A 19,959-nucleotide genomic window follows, 5' to 3' on the forward strand; every position below is an offset into this window, starting at 1 on the left:
GAAATTAAAAGACGCTTACTCCTTGGAAGGAAAGCTATGAGCAACCTAGATAGCATATTCAAAAGCAGAGACATTACTTTGCCAACAAAGGTTCGTCTAGTCAAGGCTATTGTTTTTCCTGTGGTCATGCATGGATGTGAGAGTTGGACTGTGAAGAAGGCTGAGCGCCAAAGAATTGATGCTTTTGAACTGTGGTGTTGGAGAAGACTCTTGAGAGTCCCTTGGACTTCAAGGAGATCCAACCAGTCCATTCTGAAGGAGATCAGCCCTGGGATTTCTTTGGAAGGAATGATGCTGAAGCTGAAACTCCAGTACTTTGGCCACCTCATGCGAAGAGTTGACTCATTGGAAAAGACTCTGATGCTGGGAGGGATTTGGGGGCAAGAGGAGGAGACGACAGAGGATGAGATGGCTGGATGGCATCACTGACTCGATGGACATGAGTCTGGGTGAACTCCGGGAGTTGGTGATGGACAGGGAGGCCTGGCGTGCTGCAATTCATGGGGTCGCAAAGAGTCCCACACGACTGAACGACTGTTCTGATCTGATCTGGGCAGGCAGTTGGGAGAGTTCTCGCAGGACTGGGAGAGTTCTCGCAGGACTAGCAGAGTTCTCGTGAGGTGATGGAGCTCTCGAGAAACAGGCACAGCTGTGCAGTTGGGTCTAGGTCTCAGCAGAGGGCACGCCACAACATTTTGAATTGAGGTATAGTGGGTGTCTTTTTCTGGAGAAGGCAATGGCAACCCACTCCAGTACTCTTGCCTGGAAAATCCCATGGACGGAGGAGCCTGGTAGGCTGCAGTCCATGGGGTCGCACAGAGTCGGACATAACTGAGAGACTTCACTTTCACTTTTCACTTTCATGCATTGGAGAAGGCAATGGCAACCCACTCCAGTGTTATTGCCTGGAGAATCCCAGGGACCGGGGAGCCTGGTGGGCTACTGTCTATGGGGTCGCACAGAGTCGGACACGACTGAAGCGACTTAGCAGCAGTAGTAGCAGGGTGTCTTTTTCACACTGGGAACTTTAGCCCAAAGTTCTTGGGGCAAGGCCTCTGCATGCAGCACCTCGTGAGCAACTGAAACTAAATTAAGCACAAAGGGAAAAAAGGTTAGACTCTTATTTTATTACCCAGATTCTATTTTTATTCCCTGTGAATTGTTAATGCTGCTTTACTGGTTTTCTTGTCCTGCTCCTGATTTTTGAGGGGCGCTGAGTGGCATAGGTCCTTCTTCAGTAACTACTCCTTGCTGATTTAGGGGTAATAATAGCCCCCGGGTGGAGGAGCAGAACTTCTCCCCAGCTTCCTTTAGATGTGTTTGATTGTCATCAGGCCTCAGCCCTAACTGTTCACATCCCTGAGCAACCACCATTTGGAGTTTTATGGATTCTAAGCTTTTGGAGAGCATTTAGCATGCATCGCCCAAATATTATCAAGAGAACAATGGTCATTAAGGGGCCAAGGAAGAGTAGAAACAAAGTGACGCTAGGGAGGGCCTGTTTTGCCCCGCTCCAGATTTATCCAGCCAGATTAGGCTGCTGGATTTCTGCTAGACAAGTGGCTTTTTCCAGTAGTCTGTCTGCACTTTATTTAATTAGGCCACGTAAGGAAAGAGCAAATTAGCCAATATGGCAGTGGTCAGGCTCTCTGGGTCCCTATCCGCTCAGCTCTTGACCCACGTTTTGTAAATAATGAATATGTAACAGCTGAGATCATTTGTAGCACTGCGCATAACCTATATAAGCACCACCTGAAAAGCTCTTGTAATCAAGTTTAGGCGAGTGGCCTTGAGTCCAGTTGCCTAATTGTTGTTTCTGCTCTGTCAGCCATTAGAGAGTAAAGCATGTCTGCCTTGCTGCTGTGAATAAAGAGTATCTGCAGTTTCTACGTCTCCTTGCATCTTCTTCCAGCTTCCACACTCTCGCCTTGCCTATCCTGGGTTCTGCCAACAGTGAGATACAGCAAGACAGGCCAGTTTCGTTGAAGTACAAACAGCACTTCGTATTGGCTAATGTATAGATCCTCATCTGGTCAGCTGATCTAGGGCAATTTTGTTTTCCATGACAATCCTAAACAGTGAGTCAACAGACTTTTATAACGGATTGAAATCAAGACTAATCGGCCATTGTCTCCATGGGGGCTGTTACCTTTTTATGGTGACACGTGTTGTATTTGTTTTCCTGGGCCAAGGTCACTGGCATGCCTGTGAGTACAGTGACTCCTGAAAGGAGTCTTTTGGGGCACTCTTTTGGAGCATTGTGGCTTCCCCTTTTTGTTAATGGTCTGATTGTAAACTTCAATCAGCCTCGGACCTGGCCCCACTGTTCCAGTGGTGATATAGCCCCTTTCCTTGGTATTGTCCAAGCATTGGGATACCCAGCCTCCTGTTGAGTCTGGGTGCTTACCTAAGAACAAGTAACCTCCGTATAAACCCACCAACCCTACGCCGTTAACATGAGTTCTTGAAGGACTGGTACCCTGGCATTCTAACTACATAGGTACATCTGGGGTCTTACTGGGACATCTAGATATCCTACTTAGCTGTGTTTTTCTCTTTTGGACTAAGTGTCATAACTGGGGCCAGTTTTGACATCAGTCTATTTACAGTTTGGAACTTGGACATGGTTTCCCTTGCAGGTTGCAAGTTGTACTGTCCAGTTGTAAGGGTGACATTGCCTGTCAGGTAGGATTGACACCAGGGTATGCAACAATTGTTGAGTGGCTTTAAAGACCTGCAAATTTTTCCTAAAAATGAAGGTATCTTGGTGTGCCCTGATGCTGAGGCTCACTGCCGTGATTGGGTTTATATTGGGATTGCCTGCTAGGAGGAGAGTGGTATTTAGTGCTTTATTTTCAGTTTTTGAGGTTCATCTTAAATACAGTTCATCTAATGGTCCTTTCCTGTTTCAGGTTGGAAGTGATAGATCCAATAATCAGTAAAGTTCCATCCTTAAATATCCCTGGTCACACTTTTATTGATTTTATGCTTGAGGCATGAGTCTACCATACATAAGTTCATATACACTTTACTTTTGATATATATATATATATTTTTTTAGGAATCAAAACTTTATGCAAATTATTACCTGCATTCCCACATTGAGCAAGGCAATATTTTATATGACTTTTAGAAGCTCAAATATGGGCCTAATGCCTCTGTGTTACCCCCTACACTTTTAGCTTTTATACTTTTTTATTTATTTTTAATTGAAGGATAATTACAATATTGTGTTGGTTTCTTCCATACATCAACATGGATGAGCCATAGATATACATATGTCCCCTCTCTCTTGAGCCTCCCTTCCATCTCCTAGCTCATCCCACCACACTTAACTTTAACTTATCTCTTCGAGCTAACTACATGCAGAGTAGGGCAAACTGCGGGTAACTTAATTCAGTTTTCTTGAGTCTCCTGGCATAGCTTGGCTAAGGTTCATTTTAAGGTCTGATCATATCTCTCTACTTTCCCTGAGGATTGGGGTCGCTAGGCTAAGTGCAAGGTCCATTTTATGTCCAGGGCACTCGTTATCTCCTTGGTCAGTTGGAACACAATGCTGGGCCATTATCACTTTGCAGAGCTCCTAGGCACCCACAGTTGGATATGATCTCTTTTAGTAATGGCCTTAGCCACTTTGGCTGCAATTTCAGTTCAAGGGGGAGTGTTTCTACTCAACCTGAAAACATATGCAGGGGCTGCATCTTTCTACCTGAAGCTGCCTGATGATCCAGGCATGACAGTGAAATCAGCCTATCTTCCCCAGTATATGTCCCTCTGGTACAATTGGGCCTTGTCTGGGGGCTTCTGGGGGCCTGGTGTTAGGGTTATTCATTGTGTAGATGGGGACTGTGTCAACTCTCCGACTGATGATACTTTTAATGCCAGGAGTTACCATGACATCAGCTAACCAATTATGTAAGGCTTCACTCCCTTAGTGAGTTCCTTGATGAGTTTTCCTGATGGCTTGATAAGCCACAGTTTGGGGAAAGAAGCATGGCTCATGTTCACTAACTAGCCACACATGACCTCCTAGATCTCTACTGAAGCCCCGTTTGGGGACTTTGAACAACTGGATGGATCTAGCCTTCAAGGTATGAGGGGTAGTTGCCAGGTTAGTCATTCTAGGGCTTTGTTTCCCTTTATTAACTCTGCCATCCCCCTTTTGGTGATCCTTACAATTAATCACTGCCACCTTTTTTGGAAGCTGTGCTGCTTCTAAGAACTTCAGTGTGCTCAAGCCATGTTTCACCTGTTTATTTTCACAGTAAGCATACCTCTGTCCTTTCAAATAGCCCTGTGTATATGTAGAATGGCATACCAGGAGTCTTTATAAGCATTTAAGATCTTCCCTGCAATCAGCTACAAGGCTTGGGTGAGGGCTGTAAGCTTGGCCTTTTGAACAGAAGTCCCTGGGATTAGGTTGCGTGCTTCAACGACTTGGGCCTGGGAGGCGACTGTATATCCTGCCAGCCTTTTTTGCTCTCACAAAACTGGTCCCATCTGTGAATCATTCCTATTCAGCATTTCGGAGAGGCTCATTTCTTAGGCTGGGGCAATTGGAATAGATCACATCGATGGTTTCTATACAGTCATACTCTTGGGACCCCCATTTCTGTGGGCAGTGGGGTGGCAAGATTTATCTTGTGACAGGTGTTTATAGTAGCCTCTAGGTTGTCTAAAAGCATAACCTGAACTTGAATCAACATTATGGAAAATAGCCATCCTGCTCCCTTAGAACTCACTAAAGCCTGAACCTGGTGGGGAGTCCATATAGTGACTGGCTAACCAGATGTTAATTTTTCAGCCTCTTTTATCAGGGCTATAGTAGCAGCTACTTCCCATAGGCAAGGAGGCCATCCTTTAGCAGTTTGACCTAAGTGTTTAAAGAAATAAGCACCACTCAAGTAAGCAGCCCCAGTTTTTGAGCTAATACCTCAAGGGCGATATACCTCAAGGCTAATACCCTTCTGTCTTGAATATAAAGGTCAAAGGGTTTAGCTAAATCTGGGGATGCCAGGGCAGGGACCTGAAGTAATTGCTTTTTCAATTCTTAAAAGACTCCTCTGCATTCTGAATTCTATTCAAAAGGATCATCATCTTTCCTTTCAACTTTTCTTATAGAGACCTAACTATTAGATCACAGCTACAGATCCAGATGCAGAGAAACCCGTCCATCCCCAGGGAACCCCTAAGCTATCTACACACAGTATGCCACCGCCATCTTGACTTGCTGCAGCCCTTCTGCACACGGTCCACTAAGCTGAAGTGTCAGGCACAATCATTTCCCACTAAGAACTCTGGTCTGAAGTGTGCTGTGTGCATGGCCTCTGCACACAGCACCCTAGGAGCAAGTGAAACTAGACTAAGCATAAAGGGAAAAAAGGTTAGACTTTATCTTTATTCCTTGAGTATTGTTAATAGGCTTTTCTGGTGGCAAAAGCCTTAGGAGCTGGGACTCAAGCACCACACCAGTGAAAAGTGGGTATAAACACTTCAGTGATCTCATTTGTTCCCACAGGCTGGTAAGGCTGGGAACCTTCAAGTTATACCTAATAATTATATTCCTTAAATTATTATTTGGGGTTTGTTACTGGAAAATGTGAGTCTAAAAGACAGGAACATTTCTGGAGTAAAGAGGGGAAGCTTTCAAAACCCCACTTTATTGAACTAATTTATTTTTAGCACTTGCATATTTAATACTGTCAAAATGATTAAAATAAGTATTGAAGGCAATCTTTGAAGGAGACATCTTTGAACACAACTCTCAGGAAGGAGATCTGTGGTGAGATAGATGAATGTTTTCAACTCCGGAATTCTGTGTGGGATTGGACACATAGGTGTGTAAGTGGTGAAAGTTGGAGAGGCAGTCACTTAATATGCAGACGTTCATTCAAGTGTCAGAAAGTCATGGGGACTTGCTGAATCTTAGGAATAAATCTGCCCCTAAAAGAGTGTCAGTAATTGAGATGTTATTGTCTTTTTGCTACTATTTTATTTAACTCCCTACTCCAGTTTGCCATCATTTTTTTCTTTCAATGTACTGAACTATCTTAAGATAGCATTGGCAAAAGCCAGAATTGCAACCCAATTATTAGAATCCACACTCTCAATGTAATGGGGGAAGGGTGATGCAGGGTGCTGACAGTATCGATGTCTAAAATAGAGCAAATTTAGCTTCTGCTTGAGTTCACCTGTGAACTTGAACAGAGTAGTTAACCAGGCCTGTTCCCTCAGATGCAAGAAGAGGGGCTCTGATAGATTATCTTAAATGAACCTTCTAACCATAGTCATGACTATAATACTTTGAATTTTATATGGATCTTTGATAGTCACTTTGTATGGATCTTTGATAATCACTTTCTCTCATTTAATCTAGCCTGATCAATAAGAACACAGGCTCTAGAATCAGACTGCCTGCTTGGGTTCAACTTTTGGCTGTACCTTTTACCAGCTGTGTGACCTAGGGCAAAGTAGTAACCTCTCTGTGCATCTTTCCTCATCTGTAAAATGGAAATGATAATTCTTCATATGACTGCTATGACGATTAAATGAGTTGTCACATATAATAAGCTTAAAACCATGTTTGTTTGGTATAGCATAACTGCTCAATGAATATAGTGTTAATTGTATTTATTTTTAAATTTAATCCATAACTGGGTCAGTGCCTCCTTTTAATTTTTAGTTTTATTTCTTTCCTTTACTGTTTTATTATCCATCTCTTGAGGGCTCTATTTTATCACTTGTGTAATTATTTAATATGGCTAATAAATTTGAGTTTGTAATAGCCAGCTTAATTGCATCTTTAGCTAAGGGCTGAGAGATAATTTGAAGCTGATACTTATTGTGATATCATTTGCAACTGTTCTTTTGTCCCATTTATATCACTCAAATGTCCATAATATCTTAAGTAGTTTATTTTGCTCATAAATAGAATCCAGCCAATAGATCAGCATATACATAGAACAAAGTCACTCTTCCATGAAAATGAAATTGCTGAGCACTTTAAAGTAACATTTAGGAGGTACTAAGAGTCCTACCTGAAAATAACTAATCACCTATAACCTCTAACCACCTCATCCTCTTGCCAGGGTCAGTGTTTCCTTCTGCATGGTCTGAAATACCTACCGTGGCTGTTTTGATGAACAAGGTATAAGTCACTCTTTGGAGCCATAAGAGAAGAACTACTTCTAAAAGTTACAAATATCGCACACACACTGTAAGTTTACTTTTCAAGGCATTTTAATATAAATGTTCTCATGTGTATCTGCTAACCCTAACCCTAACCCTAACCCTAACCCTAACCCCAACCCCTAACCCACACCCTAACCCGACATAGAACATGGTAGTATTATCACAGTGTTACAAAGATGGAAACAGAGAAGCTAAAAAAGTTTGCCATCAATTTGCTGAGCAACCTATAAGTAACCAGTATGATCTCCAGAGGGACTTAAAATAGAAGACCTAAATTAAAAAAAGCTAACAATTTAGCTTTGCTTCCTTGGAAGTTAGGAATTGCATTTAGAATTTCAAGATGTGCTGCGTTAGTTACCTTGAAAAGTACAGAGAACCAACTATGGAGATCAGGAAACCAAAGACAGGTGAGTTTCAGAGGGGAGTTCAGATGAAGGAAGGTATCAATACATGATTCTGATGACGAAGATAGTCCACAATGAAGGTCTTCAGTAACCCAGAGCTATGACAGAAGAGGAGTCGAGGGAGGGTGGACCCTGACTTCAGGGTCAGACCCCCAGTCCACTCAAGATAGCAAAGTCAGCAGCGGACAGTGTGTCCTGGCACCTGCCCTGTATCTCACACAGCCCACGAGGTTATAAAAGGAGGTTCTAGGTACTGATTTATACAGAAACTGGAATCTCTGTCCCCTTCTGACTAGAGGATCAGATAATGGCTTATTAATCATCAGAAAAACTTCCCTGATACTGTCTGTTTGTCATGATTAGTCTTGCATGTCGACTTGGCTAGATCACGGTACCCAGACACCTGATCAAACCCTCTGGATGTTTCAGTGAATGTGTTTTTTGGACAACAGCAACATTTAAATTGGTGGATTTTGTTAAAGCAGATTACTCTCCCTAAAGTAGGTCAACCTCATCTGGTGAGTTGAAGACCTTAATAGAACAAAGACTGACCTCCCTCACCAAGAAGGAATTCTGCCGAAACACTGCCTTTGGACTCAGATTGCAGCTTTTTCCCGGCCTCCAGCCTGCCAGATTAAAGATATGGGACTTACCAAAGACCAAAAGCCTCCACAATCATGTAAGCCAGTTTCCTTAAAACCAATCTCTTTATATATTTTTTAAATTTTTTATTAATATTTACAGATTTATAGTCATGCACATCCTGTTGTTTCTATTTCTCTGCAGAATATCAATTAATACACTGATACACACTTTTGTATGTTTCAGAGCAAAATGGCTGCTTTCTCTGAAACCACTAAGCTTTAATATGTTTAAAACACAAGACCTTCTGTTATGTTGAGAGGCAATGTCATGCAAGAACCTAGCACATGGACTCTGGCTGGTTTGAATCCTGTTTCCATCATTTACTATAAATTGACAGCAATAACAACCTCTCTGGTCCTCAGTTGTTCTACCTGATAATAACAACTTCCACCTCATAGAATTTGTAAGGTGAAACATACATTCAAACTGATACATACAAAGCATTTAGTACAGAGTTGAGAACTTAATAAACTCTCAATAATACTAACTATGATGTTTCTTGCTCTCCATCTCTGGGGAATTCTTATTAAGTCAGGAATGAACAGGCCAAAGACTCAGAATCTGAAGAATTCCCTATTAAGCTGCTGCACAACATATTGTGTGATTTCCATGATGCCTCTGTTTCTCTGCTATAAAATGAAGTAAAACAGATGGGTTGTGAGTTGATGAGTCTATAAAGCCCTGTGAAGTCCTTAGATAAAAGGTGCCCCTGAGCATTGCTATCACATGGCAGGCAATTGAGTGTTATTATAGGGCAGGTTTTATATTTTTAATATATTTTAAATGGTTTTTTGGTCAACAGGAGTGAGGTAAACAAAGTGGTGTTAGAACAGAAACTCAGAAACTGTAGTATAATCACCTCTTGGCTTGCGCTACCTCTTTATATGCAATTCACTGCCCAAAGAGTTTGAAAGATAAAAAATCTAATTTTTCTGGGGTTTACATTTTCTGGAATCTGACTCTGGTAAACAAGGCCATGCCAAGTCTTTTCTGTGACTTGGATAAGCTCAAGCATTTGTAAGTAAATCATAGAATATCTATTCACAGCTATTCACTTTTTAATAAGCATCAAGCTAGAATCAGCATCTTTTCTCAACTGAGCCGTTTTTAGAGTATTTCAGAATTCCATGGGCTTCCCTGGTGGCTCAGACAGTAGAGAAACTGCCTGCAATGCAGGAGACCTGAGTTCAGTCCCTGGGTTGTGACGGTCCTTTAGAGAAAGGAGTGGCTAGTCACTCTAGTATTCTTGCCTAGAAAATCCCATGGACAGATGAGCCTGGTGGGCTAAAGTCCATGGAGTCTCAAAGAATCAGACGCGACTGAGCAACTAACACTTTTACTTTCACTTTCCAAAATTCCATAATACTTCCAAGGATACCAAACCTAATCTGTGAATTGCAAAGATAACCTACTTTAGTCACTAAAGGAAATATAAAAATAACCACAATATGTCCAATGTGTAATAGGTATTTCCAGAGGTAGCATGGTTTAGAACTACACCTGGATTTTAGTTCTGTTTCTAGCACTAAGTATGTGACCTTAGCACTAACCTGTTTTTGGGGTTTTGTTTGTTTGCTTGTAAAATATAGTAATATACAATTTATAAGATATTATATGAAAAGAATCTAACCCAATGCCTGCTGCTGCTGCTGCTAAGTCGCTTCAGTCGTGTCCAACTCTGCGAGACCCCATATGGCAGCCCACCAGGCTCCCCCATCCCTGGGATTCTCCAGGCAAGAACACTGGAGTGGGTTGCCATTTCCTTCTCCAATGCATGAAAGTAAGTAAGTAAGAAAGTAAGGCAAGAGTACTGGAGTGGGCTGCCCAATGCCTAGCACATATTAAATATTTCTTCTCCTATGGCCCTGTGGTGAAAAATCAGATAGCTTTGATGTGATTCAAGAGTCCTCAGTTTTTCATGTCATTTTCTTGAGGGTTAAACTGAGTTCACATAATATAAGAGAGTTATAATTTTGGTTGCTGCCCCCAAACATCCTAGCAGAATTAACAGGATTCTCTGAAACTGTTTTATAACTCAAATTCCCCAGCTTAGAGTTTTATGTAGTAATGAGAATCAATGGGACCAAAAGCAGAACCCAGATTCCTGAACCCACTGCCAAGGATTGCAGACCAGGGCCTAAGACAATCAAACCCACAGCCTTCTGGTGTTCTCTGGAGGCTGCCAGTAGCATACCTCTTCATGCAAGGATCTTTAATCTCTGAAGGGCTATAAAGGGAAACTCAGAGCCTCGCTCTTACTTATATTAGATATATATATATATGTCTAGTGTTCACCATCAGACACCAACATCCATTTTGCTTTTCTCATATAGAGGCATTATCTTTCTATGCTCATTAACTTTCTCTGCCTTGAGATGTCTGACTCCTTTAAAAGAATAATGTTAAATATTAGAAAGAAGGTCATAAAAACCAACTACCAGGGAAAGGCAAATCAGAATCACAAGTTAACACTTCAGATTTTTAGGATGGCATGAATGCATACTTAGTCACTCAGACATGTCCAAGTCTTTTGCAGCTCTATGGACTGTAGCCAACCAGGCTCCTCTGTCCATGAAATTATCCAGGCAGGAATACGGGAGTGGGTTGCCATACCCTCCTCCAGGGGACCCTCTCAACCTAGGGATCTAACCCAGGTCTCCCACATTGTAGGCAGAGTCTTTACCATCTGATCCACCAGGGAAGCCCAAGATTTCTGGATTTGGTAGTCTACCCCTTCTTCAGGGATCTTGCTGACCCAAGAATTGAACTGGGGTCTCCTGCATTGCAGGCAGATTCTTTATAGCTGAGCTACTGGGGAAGCCCTTTAGGATGGCTACTATATTTAAAAAACGTAAATAAACACAGAATAACTAGTGTTGGTAAGGATATGGAGAAATTGGAACCCTAGTGCATTGCTGGTAAGAATGTAAAAGGGTGCAGCCGCTATGGAAAATGGTTTTTCTTCAAAAAATTGCATATAGCATTATCATGTGATCCAGCAATTATACTTCTGGGTATATACCTGAGGAACTGAAAGCAGGAACTTGAACAAATATCTGCACACCCATGCTTATATAGCAGCATTATTAACAATAGCCAAAAGGTTGAAACAACCTAAATGTCCATCAATGAGTAAATCAGTAAATAAAATGTGGTATATAATATAAGGGAACATTATTCAAACTTAAAAATATAGGCAATTCTTTTTTTTAATTTATTTATTTTTTATTGAATAATAATTGCTTTATAGAATTTTGTTGTTTTCTGTCAAACCTCAACATGAATCAGCCATAGGTATACATATAACCCCTCCCTTTTGAACCTCCCTCCCATCTCCCTCCCCATCCCAGCCCTCTAGTTTGATACAGAGCCCCTGTTTGAGTTTCCTGAGCCATACAGCAAATTCTCGTTGGCTATCTATTTTACATATGGTAATATAAGATTCCGTGTTACTTTTTCCATACATCTCACCCTCTCCTGCCCTCACCCCATGTCCATAAGCCTATTCTCTATGTCTGTTTCTCCATTGTTGCCTTGTAAATAAATTCTTCAGTACCATTTTTCTAGATTCCATACATATGCGTTAGAATACAATATTTATCTTTATCTTTCTGACTTACTTCACTCTGTATAATAGGTTCTAGGTTCATCGACCTCATTAGAACTGAATTGAATGAGTTCCTTTTTATGGCTGAGTAATATTCCATTATGTATATGTACCACAAGTTCTTTATCCGTTCATCCATTGTTGGTCATCTAGGTTGCTTCCATGTTCTAGCTATTGTAAATAGGGCTGCAATGAACAATGGGATACATGTGTCTCTCAGTTTTGGTTTGATTCTCAGGATATATGCCTAGGAGTGGGATTCTTGGGTCATGATGTGGTTTTATTTCTAGTTTTTCAAAGAATCTCCATACCTTCTTCCATAGTGACTATCAATTTGCATTCCCACCAACAGTGCTAGAATGTTCCCTTTTCTCCACACCCTCTGCAGCATTTATTGTTTGTAGACTTTTCAATGTTGCCCGTTCTGACCAGTGTGAGGTGATATCTCATTGTAGTTTTAATTTGCATTTGTCTAATAATGAGCGATGTTGAGCATATTTTCATGTGTTTGTTAGCCATCTGTATGTCTTATTTGGAGAAATGTCTGTTTAGGTCTTTTTCCCACTTTTTGAATAAGTTGTTTGTTTCTCTGGTATTGAGTTGTATGAGCTGCTTATATATTTTGGAAATTAATGCTCTGTCAGTTGTTTCATTTGCTGTTATTTTCTCCCATTCCTTTGCTGTGCATAAGCGTTTAAGTTTAATCCGGTCCCACTTGTTTACTTTTGTTTTTATTTCTGTTACTCTAGGAGATGGGTCATAGTAGATCTTGCTTTGATTTATGTCATCAAGTGTTCTGCCTATGTTTTCCTCTAAGTTTTATAGTTTCTGGTCTTACATTTAGGTATTTAATCCATTTTGAATTTATCTTTGTGTTTAATGTTAGGAAGTGTTATAGTTTCATTCTTTTACATGTAGCTGTCCAGTTTTCCCAGCACCATTTATTGAAGAGGCTGTCTTTGCCCCATTATATATTCTTGCCTCCTTTGTCAAAAATAAGGTACCCACAGGTGCATGGGTTTATTTATGGGCTTTCTATCATGTTCCATTTGTCTATATTTCTGTTTTTGTGCCAGTACCATACTGTCTTAATGACTGTAGCTTTGTAGTATAATCTGAAGTCAGGAAGGTTGATTCCTCCAGCTCCATTCTTCTTTCTCAAGACTCCTTTAGCTATTCACAGTCTTTTGTGTTTCCATATGAATTGTTAAATTTTTTATCTAGGTCTGTGAAAAATGGCATTGGTAATTTGATAGGGATCACATTGAATCTGTAGATTGCCTTTAGTAGTATAGTCATTTTTACAATATTGATTCTTCCTACCCAGGAATATGGAATATCTCTCCATCTGTTTATGCTGCCTTTGATTTCTTTCATTCAGTTCAGTTCAGTTGCTCAATCATGTCCAACTCTTTGTGACCCCATGGACCACAGCATGCTGGGCCTCCCTGTCCATCACCAACTCCCAGAGTTTACTCAAACTCATGTCCATTCAGTCAGTGATGCCATCCAACCATCTCATCCCTTTGTCATCCCCTTCTCCTCCTGCCTTCAATCCTTCCCAGTATCAGGGTCATTTCAAATGAGTCAGCTCTTTGCATCAGGTGGCCAACGTATTGGAGTTTCAGCTTCAACATCAGTCCTTCTAAAGAACACCCAGGACTGATTTTGTTTAGGATGGACTGGTTGGATCTCCTTGCAGTTCAAGGGACTCTCAAGGGTCTTCTCCAACACCACAGTTCAAAAGCATCAATTCTTTCTTTCATTAGTGTCATATAGTTTTCTGTGTACAGTTCTTTTGTCTCTGTAGGTAGGTTTATTCCTAGATATCTAATTCTTTTTGTTGCAATGATGAATGGGATTGATTCCTTAATTCCTCTTTCTGATGTTTCATTGTTAGTATATAGAAATGCAAGTGATTTCTGTGTATTGATTGTGTATCTTGCAACTTTGCTAAATTCACTGATTAACTCTAGTAATTTTTTGAGACTATCTTTAGGGTTTTATATGTACAGTATCATGTTGTCTGCAAACAGTGAGAGCTTTACTTCTTTTCTGATCTGGATTCCTTTTATTTCTTTTTCTTCTCTGATTGCTATAGCTAGGATTTCCAGAATTATGTTGCATAATAGTGGTGAAAATGGACACCCTTCTCTTGTTCCTGATCTTAGAGGGAGTGCTTTCAGTTTTTCACCATTGAGAATAATGTTTGCTGTAGGCTTATCGTACCTGGCCTTTACTATGTTGAGGTAGATTCCTTATATGCCCATTTTTCAAAGTGTTTTAATCATAAATGGGTGCTGAATTTTGTCAAAGGCTTTTTCTGCATCTAATAAGATTATCATATGGTTTTTATCTATCAATTTGTTAATATGGAGTATCACATTGATTGATTTGCATATATTGAAGAATCCTTGCATCCCTGGAATAAACCCAACTTGATCGTGGTGTATGAGCTTTTTGATGTGTTGCTGAATTCTGTTTGCTAAAATTTTGTTGAAGACTTTTGCATCTATATTCATCAATGGTATTGACCTGTATTTTTCTTTTTGTGTGTTGTCTTTGTCTGGTTTTGGTATCAGGGTGATGGTGGCCTTGTAGAATGAGTTTGGATTGTTCCTCCCTCTGAAATTTTTTGAAAGTGTTTTAGAAGGATAGGCATTAAGCTCTTCTTTAAATGTTTGATAGAATTCTCCTGTGAAGCCATCTGGTCCCGGGCTTTTGTGTTTTGGGAGATTTTTAATCACAGCTTCACATTCAGTGCTTGTAATTGGGTTGGTCATAATTTCTATTTCTTCCTGGTTCAGTCTTGGAAGATTGAACTTTTCTAAGAATCTGCCATTTCTTCCAGGTTATCTATTTTATTGCCATATAGTTGTTCATAATAGTCTCTTATAATCCTTTGTATTTCTGCATGTCTGTTGTAACATCTTTTTCATTTCTAATTTTGTTGATTTCATTCTTCTTTCTTTTTTTCTTGATGAGTCTGGCTAAAGGCTTGTCAATTTTGTTTATCTTCTCAAAGAACCAGCTTTTAGTTTTATTAATCTTTACTATTGTTTTTTTCATTTCTTTTTCATTAATTTCTGCTTGGATCATTATGATTTCTTTCCTTCTACTAATTTTGGGGTTTTTTTGTTCTTCTTTTTCTAATTGTTTTAGGTGTAAAGTTAGGTTGTCTATTTGATGTTTTTCTTGTTTCGTGAGGTAGGATCGTATTGCTATAAACTTCCCTCTTAGAACTGCTTTTTCTGCATCCCATAGGTTTTGATTGTCATTTGTTTCTAGACATTTTTTGATTTCCCTTTTGACTTCTTCAGTAACCTGTTGGTTATTTAGAAATGTGTTATTTAATCTCCATGTGTTTGTGTTTCTTACAGTTTTTTCCTTTTAATTGATATCTAGTCTCATAGCATTGTGGTCAAAGAAGATGCTTGATATGATTTCAGTTTTCTTAAATTTACTGTTTGATTTGTGACCCAAAATTGGGTCTATCTGGGAGAATGTTCCATGTGCACTTGAGAAGAAGGTGTATTCTTCTGCATTTGGATGGAATTTCCTGAAGATATCAATAAGATCCATCTCATCTCATGTATCATTTAAGACTTGTGTTTCCTTATTAATTTTCTGTTTTGATGATCTGTCCATTGGTGTGAGTGGAATGTTAAAGTTTCCTACTATTATTGTGTGACTGTCAATTTCTTCTTTTATGTCTATTAGTGTTTGTCTTATGTATTGAGGTGCTCCTATGTTGGGTGCATAGATATTTACAATTGTTATATCTTCCTCTTGGATTGATCCCTTGATCATTATGTAGTGTCCTTCCTTATCTCTCATAATTTTTTATTTAAATTTATTTATTTTAATTAGAGGCTAATTACTTTACAATATTGTATTGGTTTTGCCATACATCAACATGAAATTTTAAGGTCTCTTTTGTCTGACATGAGGATTGCTACTCCAGCTTTCTTTTGCTTCCCATTTGCATGGAATATGTTTTTTGATCCTCTCACTTTCAGTCTATATGTGTCTTGAGGTCTGAAGTGGGTTTCTTGTAGACAGCATATATATGGGTCTTGTTTTTGTATTCATTCAGCCACTCTCTGTCTTTTGTTTGGAGCATTCAGTCTATTTACATTTAAAGTAATTATTGATGTATATGTTCCTACTGCCACTTTTGTAACTGTTTGGGGTTGATTTTGTAGATTTTTTTTTTTCTGTTGTATTTCTTGACTATATAAGTCCCTTTAACATTCGTTGTAAAGCTGATTTGGTGGTAGTGAATTCTCTTAACTTTTGCTTGTTTGAAAAGCTTTTTATTTTTCTATAAATTTTGAATGAGATCCTTGCCAGGTACAGTAATCTTGGTTGTAGATTTTTCCTTTTCAGTACTTTAAATATATCCTGCCATTCCCTTCTGGCCTGCAGAGTTTCTGCTGAAAGATCAGCTGTTAAGCATATGGGGTTTCCCTTGTATGTTACTTAGTTGCTTCTCCCTTGCTGCTTTTAATATTCTTTCTTTGTGTTTAGTCTTTGTCAGTTTGATTAGTATGTGTCTTGCATGTTTCTCCTTGGGTTTATCTTGTATGGGACTCTTTGTGCCTCTTGGACTTGATTGACTATTTCCTTTTCCATGTTGGAGAAATTTTCACCTACAATCTCCTCAAAAATTTTTTCATACCCTTTCCTTTTCTCTTCTTCTTCTGGGACCCCTGTAAGTTGAATGTTGGTTCATTTGATATGGTCCCAGAGAACTGTCCTGAGTTCTTTTCATTCTTTTTACTTTATTCTGTTCTTCAGAAGTTATTTCCACCATTTTATCTTCCAGCTCACTAATTTGTTCATCTGCTTCAGATATTCTGCTATTGATTCCTTCTAGAGTATTTTTAACTTCAGTAACTGTGTTGTTTGTCTCTGTATGTTTATTCTTTAATTCTTCTAGGTCTTTTTTAATTGATTCTTGCATTTTCTCCATTATGTTTTCAAGGTTTGTTTGTTTGTTTTAATCATCTTTACTATCATTATTCTGAACTCTTTTTCAGGTAGTTTGCATATTTCCTCTTCATTTATTTGGACTTCTGTGTTTCTAGTTTGTTCCTTCATTTGTGTAGTATTACTCTGCCTTTTCATTATTTTTTTAAACTTATGTTTGAGTTCTCCTTTTTCCAGCCTTCAAGGGAAGATTGAATTCTTTCTGTGAAGAAGGTTGAATTATTTCTTCCTTCTGGTTTCTGTCCTCCTAAGGTTGGTCCAGTGTTCTGTGTAAGCTTCATATAGGGTGAGATTTGTGCTGAGTTTTTGTTTGTTTGTTTGTTTTTCCTCTGATGGACAAGGCTGAATGAGGTGGTAAACCTGTCTGCTGGTGATTGGATTTGTATTTTTGTTTTTCGGTTGCACCAGGGTGCTACTGGTAGTTGGATATGGCTTGGTCTTATATTCAGGTGGTTTTGTTTGTGTGAGTTCTCTCTATTTGATACTCCCTAGAGTTAGTTCTCTGGTAGTCTAGGGTCTTGGAGTCAGTGCTCCCACTCCAAAGCCTCGGGGCTTGATCTCTGGTCAGAAACGAAGATTCCACAAGTGGTTTGTTATGGCATTAAATGAGATTTAAACAAATATCCAGAGTGAGAAACCAAAGATGAATCCCAGACAAATGGCAGTTACAAAATCAGGCAAATAATAATTAAAATAATGGAATATACACATATACATATACACCCATAAGCAAAATCAAAACAGTCCAACAAAAATAAAGTACAATGGATTGACCTGGCAAACAAAGGAAACCAAAAATTAATATCCACCAGAACAAAACTAACTAAAGCACAAACTGGAAAACAAAACTAAAGCAAAGTGTCAATTGGGAAATAAAGCAAAGAAAATAAAACTAACAAATATGTTGAGAGGAAAGGAGAGAAAGAAAAAATAGATATGCAAAGTTAAATATTTGAGGTAGATTCAGAAGATTTATATACATTAAAGATTAACTGCAAGGGGAAAGAACAGTATGAAAAGCAAACAAAGGAATAAATGTAGAAAAAAATAGTAGGTTTTAAAAAATTAAAGAGAAAAAAAAAAGAGGAAAACTCCACATAACTGCAAAAACCCAATGTAGAGACAGGTTTCTAACAAAAATAAAAAATGTGACTGAGGAAAAAAAAAACTTAATTGGATTTCATAGTGCCAATAAAATTGACAACTAGAGGAGGGGAAAAGAAAAATCCAAAAGATTCTACAGGACAAGTCAAAAAATAGGAATAGTAAATGTTTTTCTTGAGTCACTGCTGTCAGAGTCCTTTCCCTCTCTGGGAGTCACAGTCCACCTCACCTCCCTAGGATGCCCTCCAACACTCTGCTAATCTTGGGACCTGTTGTGGGGGCAGCTCAGATTCTAATCTGGTCCTACTCCTGTGTGTTCTTGCCTCCAGTGTCCACAGCTATCATGACTAGTGCTTTCTCTTTTGTGGGTGCTCTCAATGACCTTTTATATATTCCACAGACACAGAGTCTGCCTAGTTGATCTTGTGGATTTAATCTGCAACTTATACAGCTGGTGGAAAGGTTTGAGGTCTTCTTCCTTAGCCAAACTGCCCCTGGGTTTCAATTGTGGTTTTATTTCCATCTCTACAATATGGGTCGTCCACTGGGGTTTGCTCCTGGGGCTGCCCTGGAGGACTTGGGTTTGCCCCTCTGAGGGCCAGGTGTGGAGGTGGTGCAGCTGCTTGAGTCACAGGGTTCTGGCAGCACCAGGTACTCAGGGGAGTTGGCAGCTGGGGAAGCAGGAAATATAGTGCTCTAGAAGGGTATGGCAACCAGTATTGGCCAATACACTCCAATATTCCTGCCTGGAGAACCCCCCTCCCCAACAGAGAAGCCTGGCAGGCCACAGTCTACAGGGTCACAAAGAGTTGGACACGACCAAAGTGACCCTGCACACATAGACACAAGACGTTTTTTGCCTGTGGCAGCTCTGCTCCAGTGACAGTTGAGCATGAAGGTGGCACAGCTGCTTGGCATGTGGGGACCCTAGCGGCACCAAGTGTGCAGGGACATGGACTGCCTCTGTTGCAGGAAGTATGGCCCTATCAGAGTCTTTTTTCCAGCTTCTTGTACCTGGCAATCAGAAGGCCTCTTGGGCCAGTCTTTCTCTTTAGCTCTGTCTATTCAGGCACTTAGAGAGTTCCCTTTCCTGGGGTCCTTCTCTGTTGTTCAGTGTATCAGGCACACAGAGGGGCCCCCTGGCTGGGGTCCTACTGTGTAGATTGGCACATCAGACATTTAAAGGGGCACCCTGGGTGGGACCCTACTCTGTAGTTCAGTGTGTCAGTCACTTAACGGAGAACCCTGGGTGGGGTCCTACTCTGTAGTTCAGTGCATCAGGCGTTTGATGGGCCAGCCTCTCTATTGTTCAGCTGCCTATGCTGACATGTGGGGAGAGAGGCTATGGTGATGGATCCACCCCCTACGCATGACTCAGCAGTATTGCCTTGCTTCCATGGCTGCCTGGCGTTCCTCCACAGGCATTTCCCCCCAGAATCTCCTCCCCACATCCCCTCAGTCCCTCTCTCTGCAGTCAACAGCAGTCCTCGCTCTGGGATTGTTCCACTATCCCTAAACCCCAGCTCCCAGACACTGTGCCTTCCAGGGGACCAGCATTCCTGTCCCAGGTATGTATGGCTGCGGCAACTATCTGATTCTCATTCCATTTAGGCTGCCACAGATCAGCTGTTTCACTCTCAGCCTTAAATGTTTCTCCTCTGACTCAGACAACCACCCTGATGTGGGGATCATACCCCCTCATTCAGTTCCCCCACCTGCAGAGGGCAGGCCCAGTCCTAACACTCCTGTTTTTCCCCCTAGTTCCTTCATCCTACAAGTTTTGAGTGATGCTATATATTCTTTTCTACTGGTCAGGTACTCCTGTCCGCTCTCAGCTGGTGTTCTGCATGCACTTCTTTGTTTGAAGCTGTGTTCCTGACGTATCCATGGGGAATGATGTACTCCACGTCCACCTGCTCCTTCACCATCTTGTTCTCTCCCCCAAAATATAGGCAATTCTGACACATGCTACAGCATGGATGAAACTTGAAGACATGCAAAGTGAAAAAAACTAGT

Source organism: Bison bison, unplaced genomic scaffold (genome assembly GCF_000754665.1).
Source record: "Bison bison bison isolate TAMUID 2011002044 unplaced genomic scaffold, Bison_UMD1.0 scf7180017864460, whole genome shotgun sequence".
Taxonomy (NCBI): Eukaryota; Metazoa; Chordata; class Mammalia; order Artiodactyla; family Bovidae; genus Bison; species Bison bison.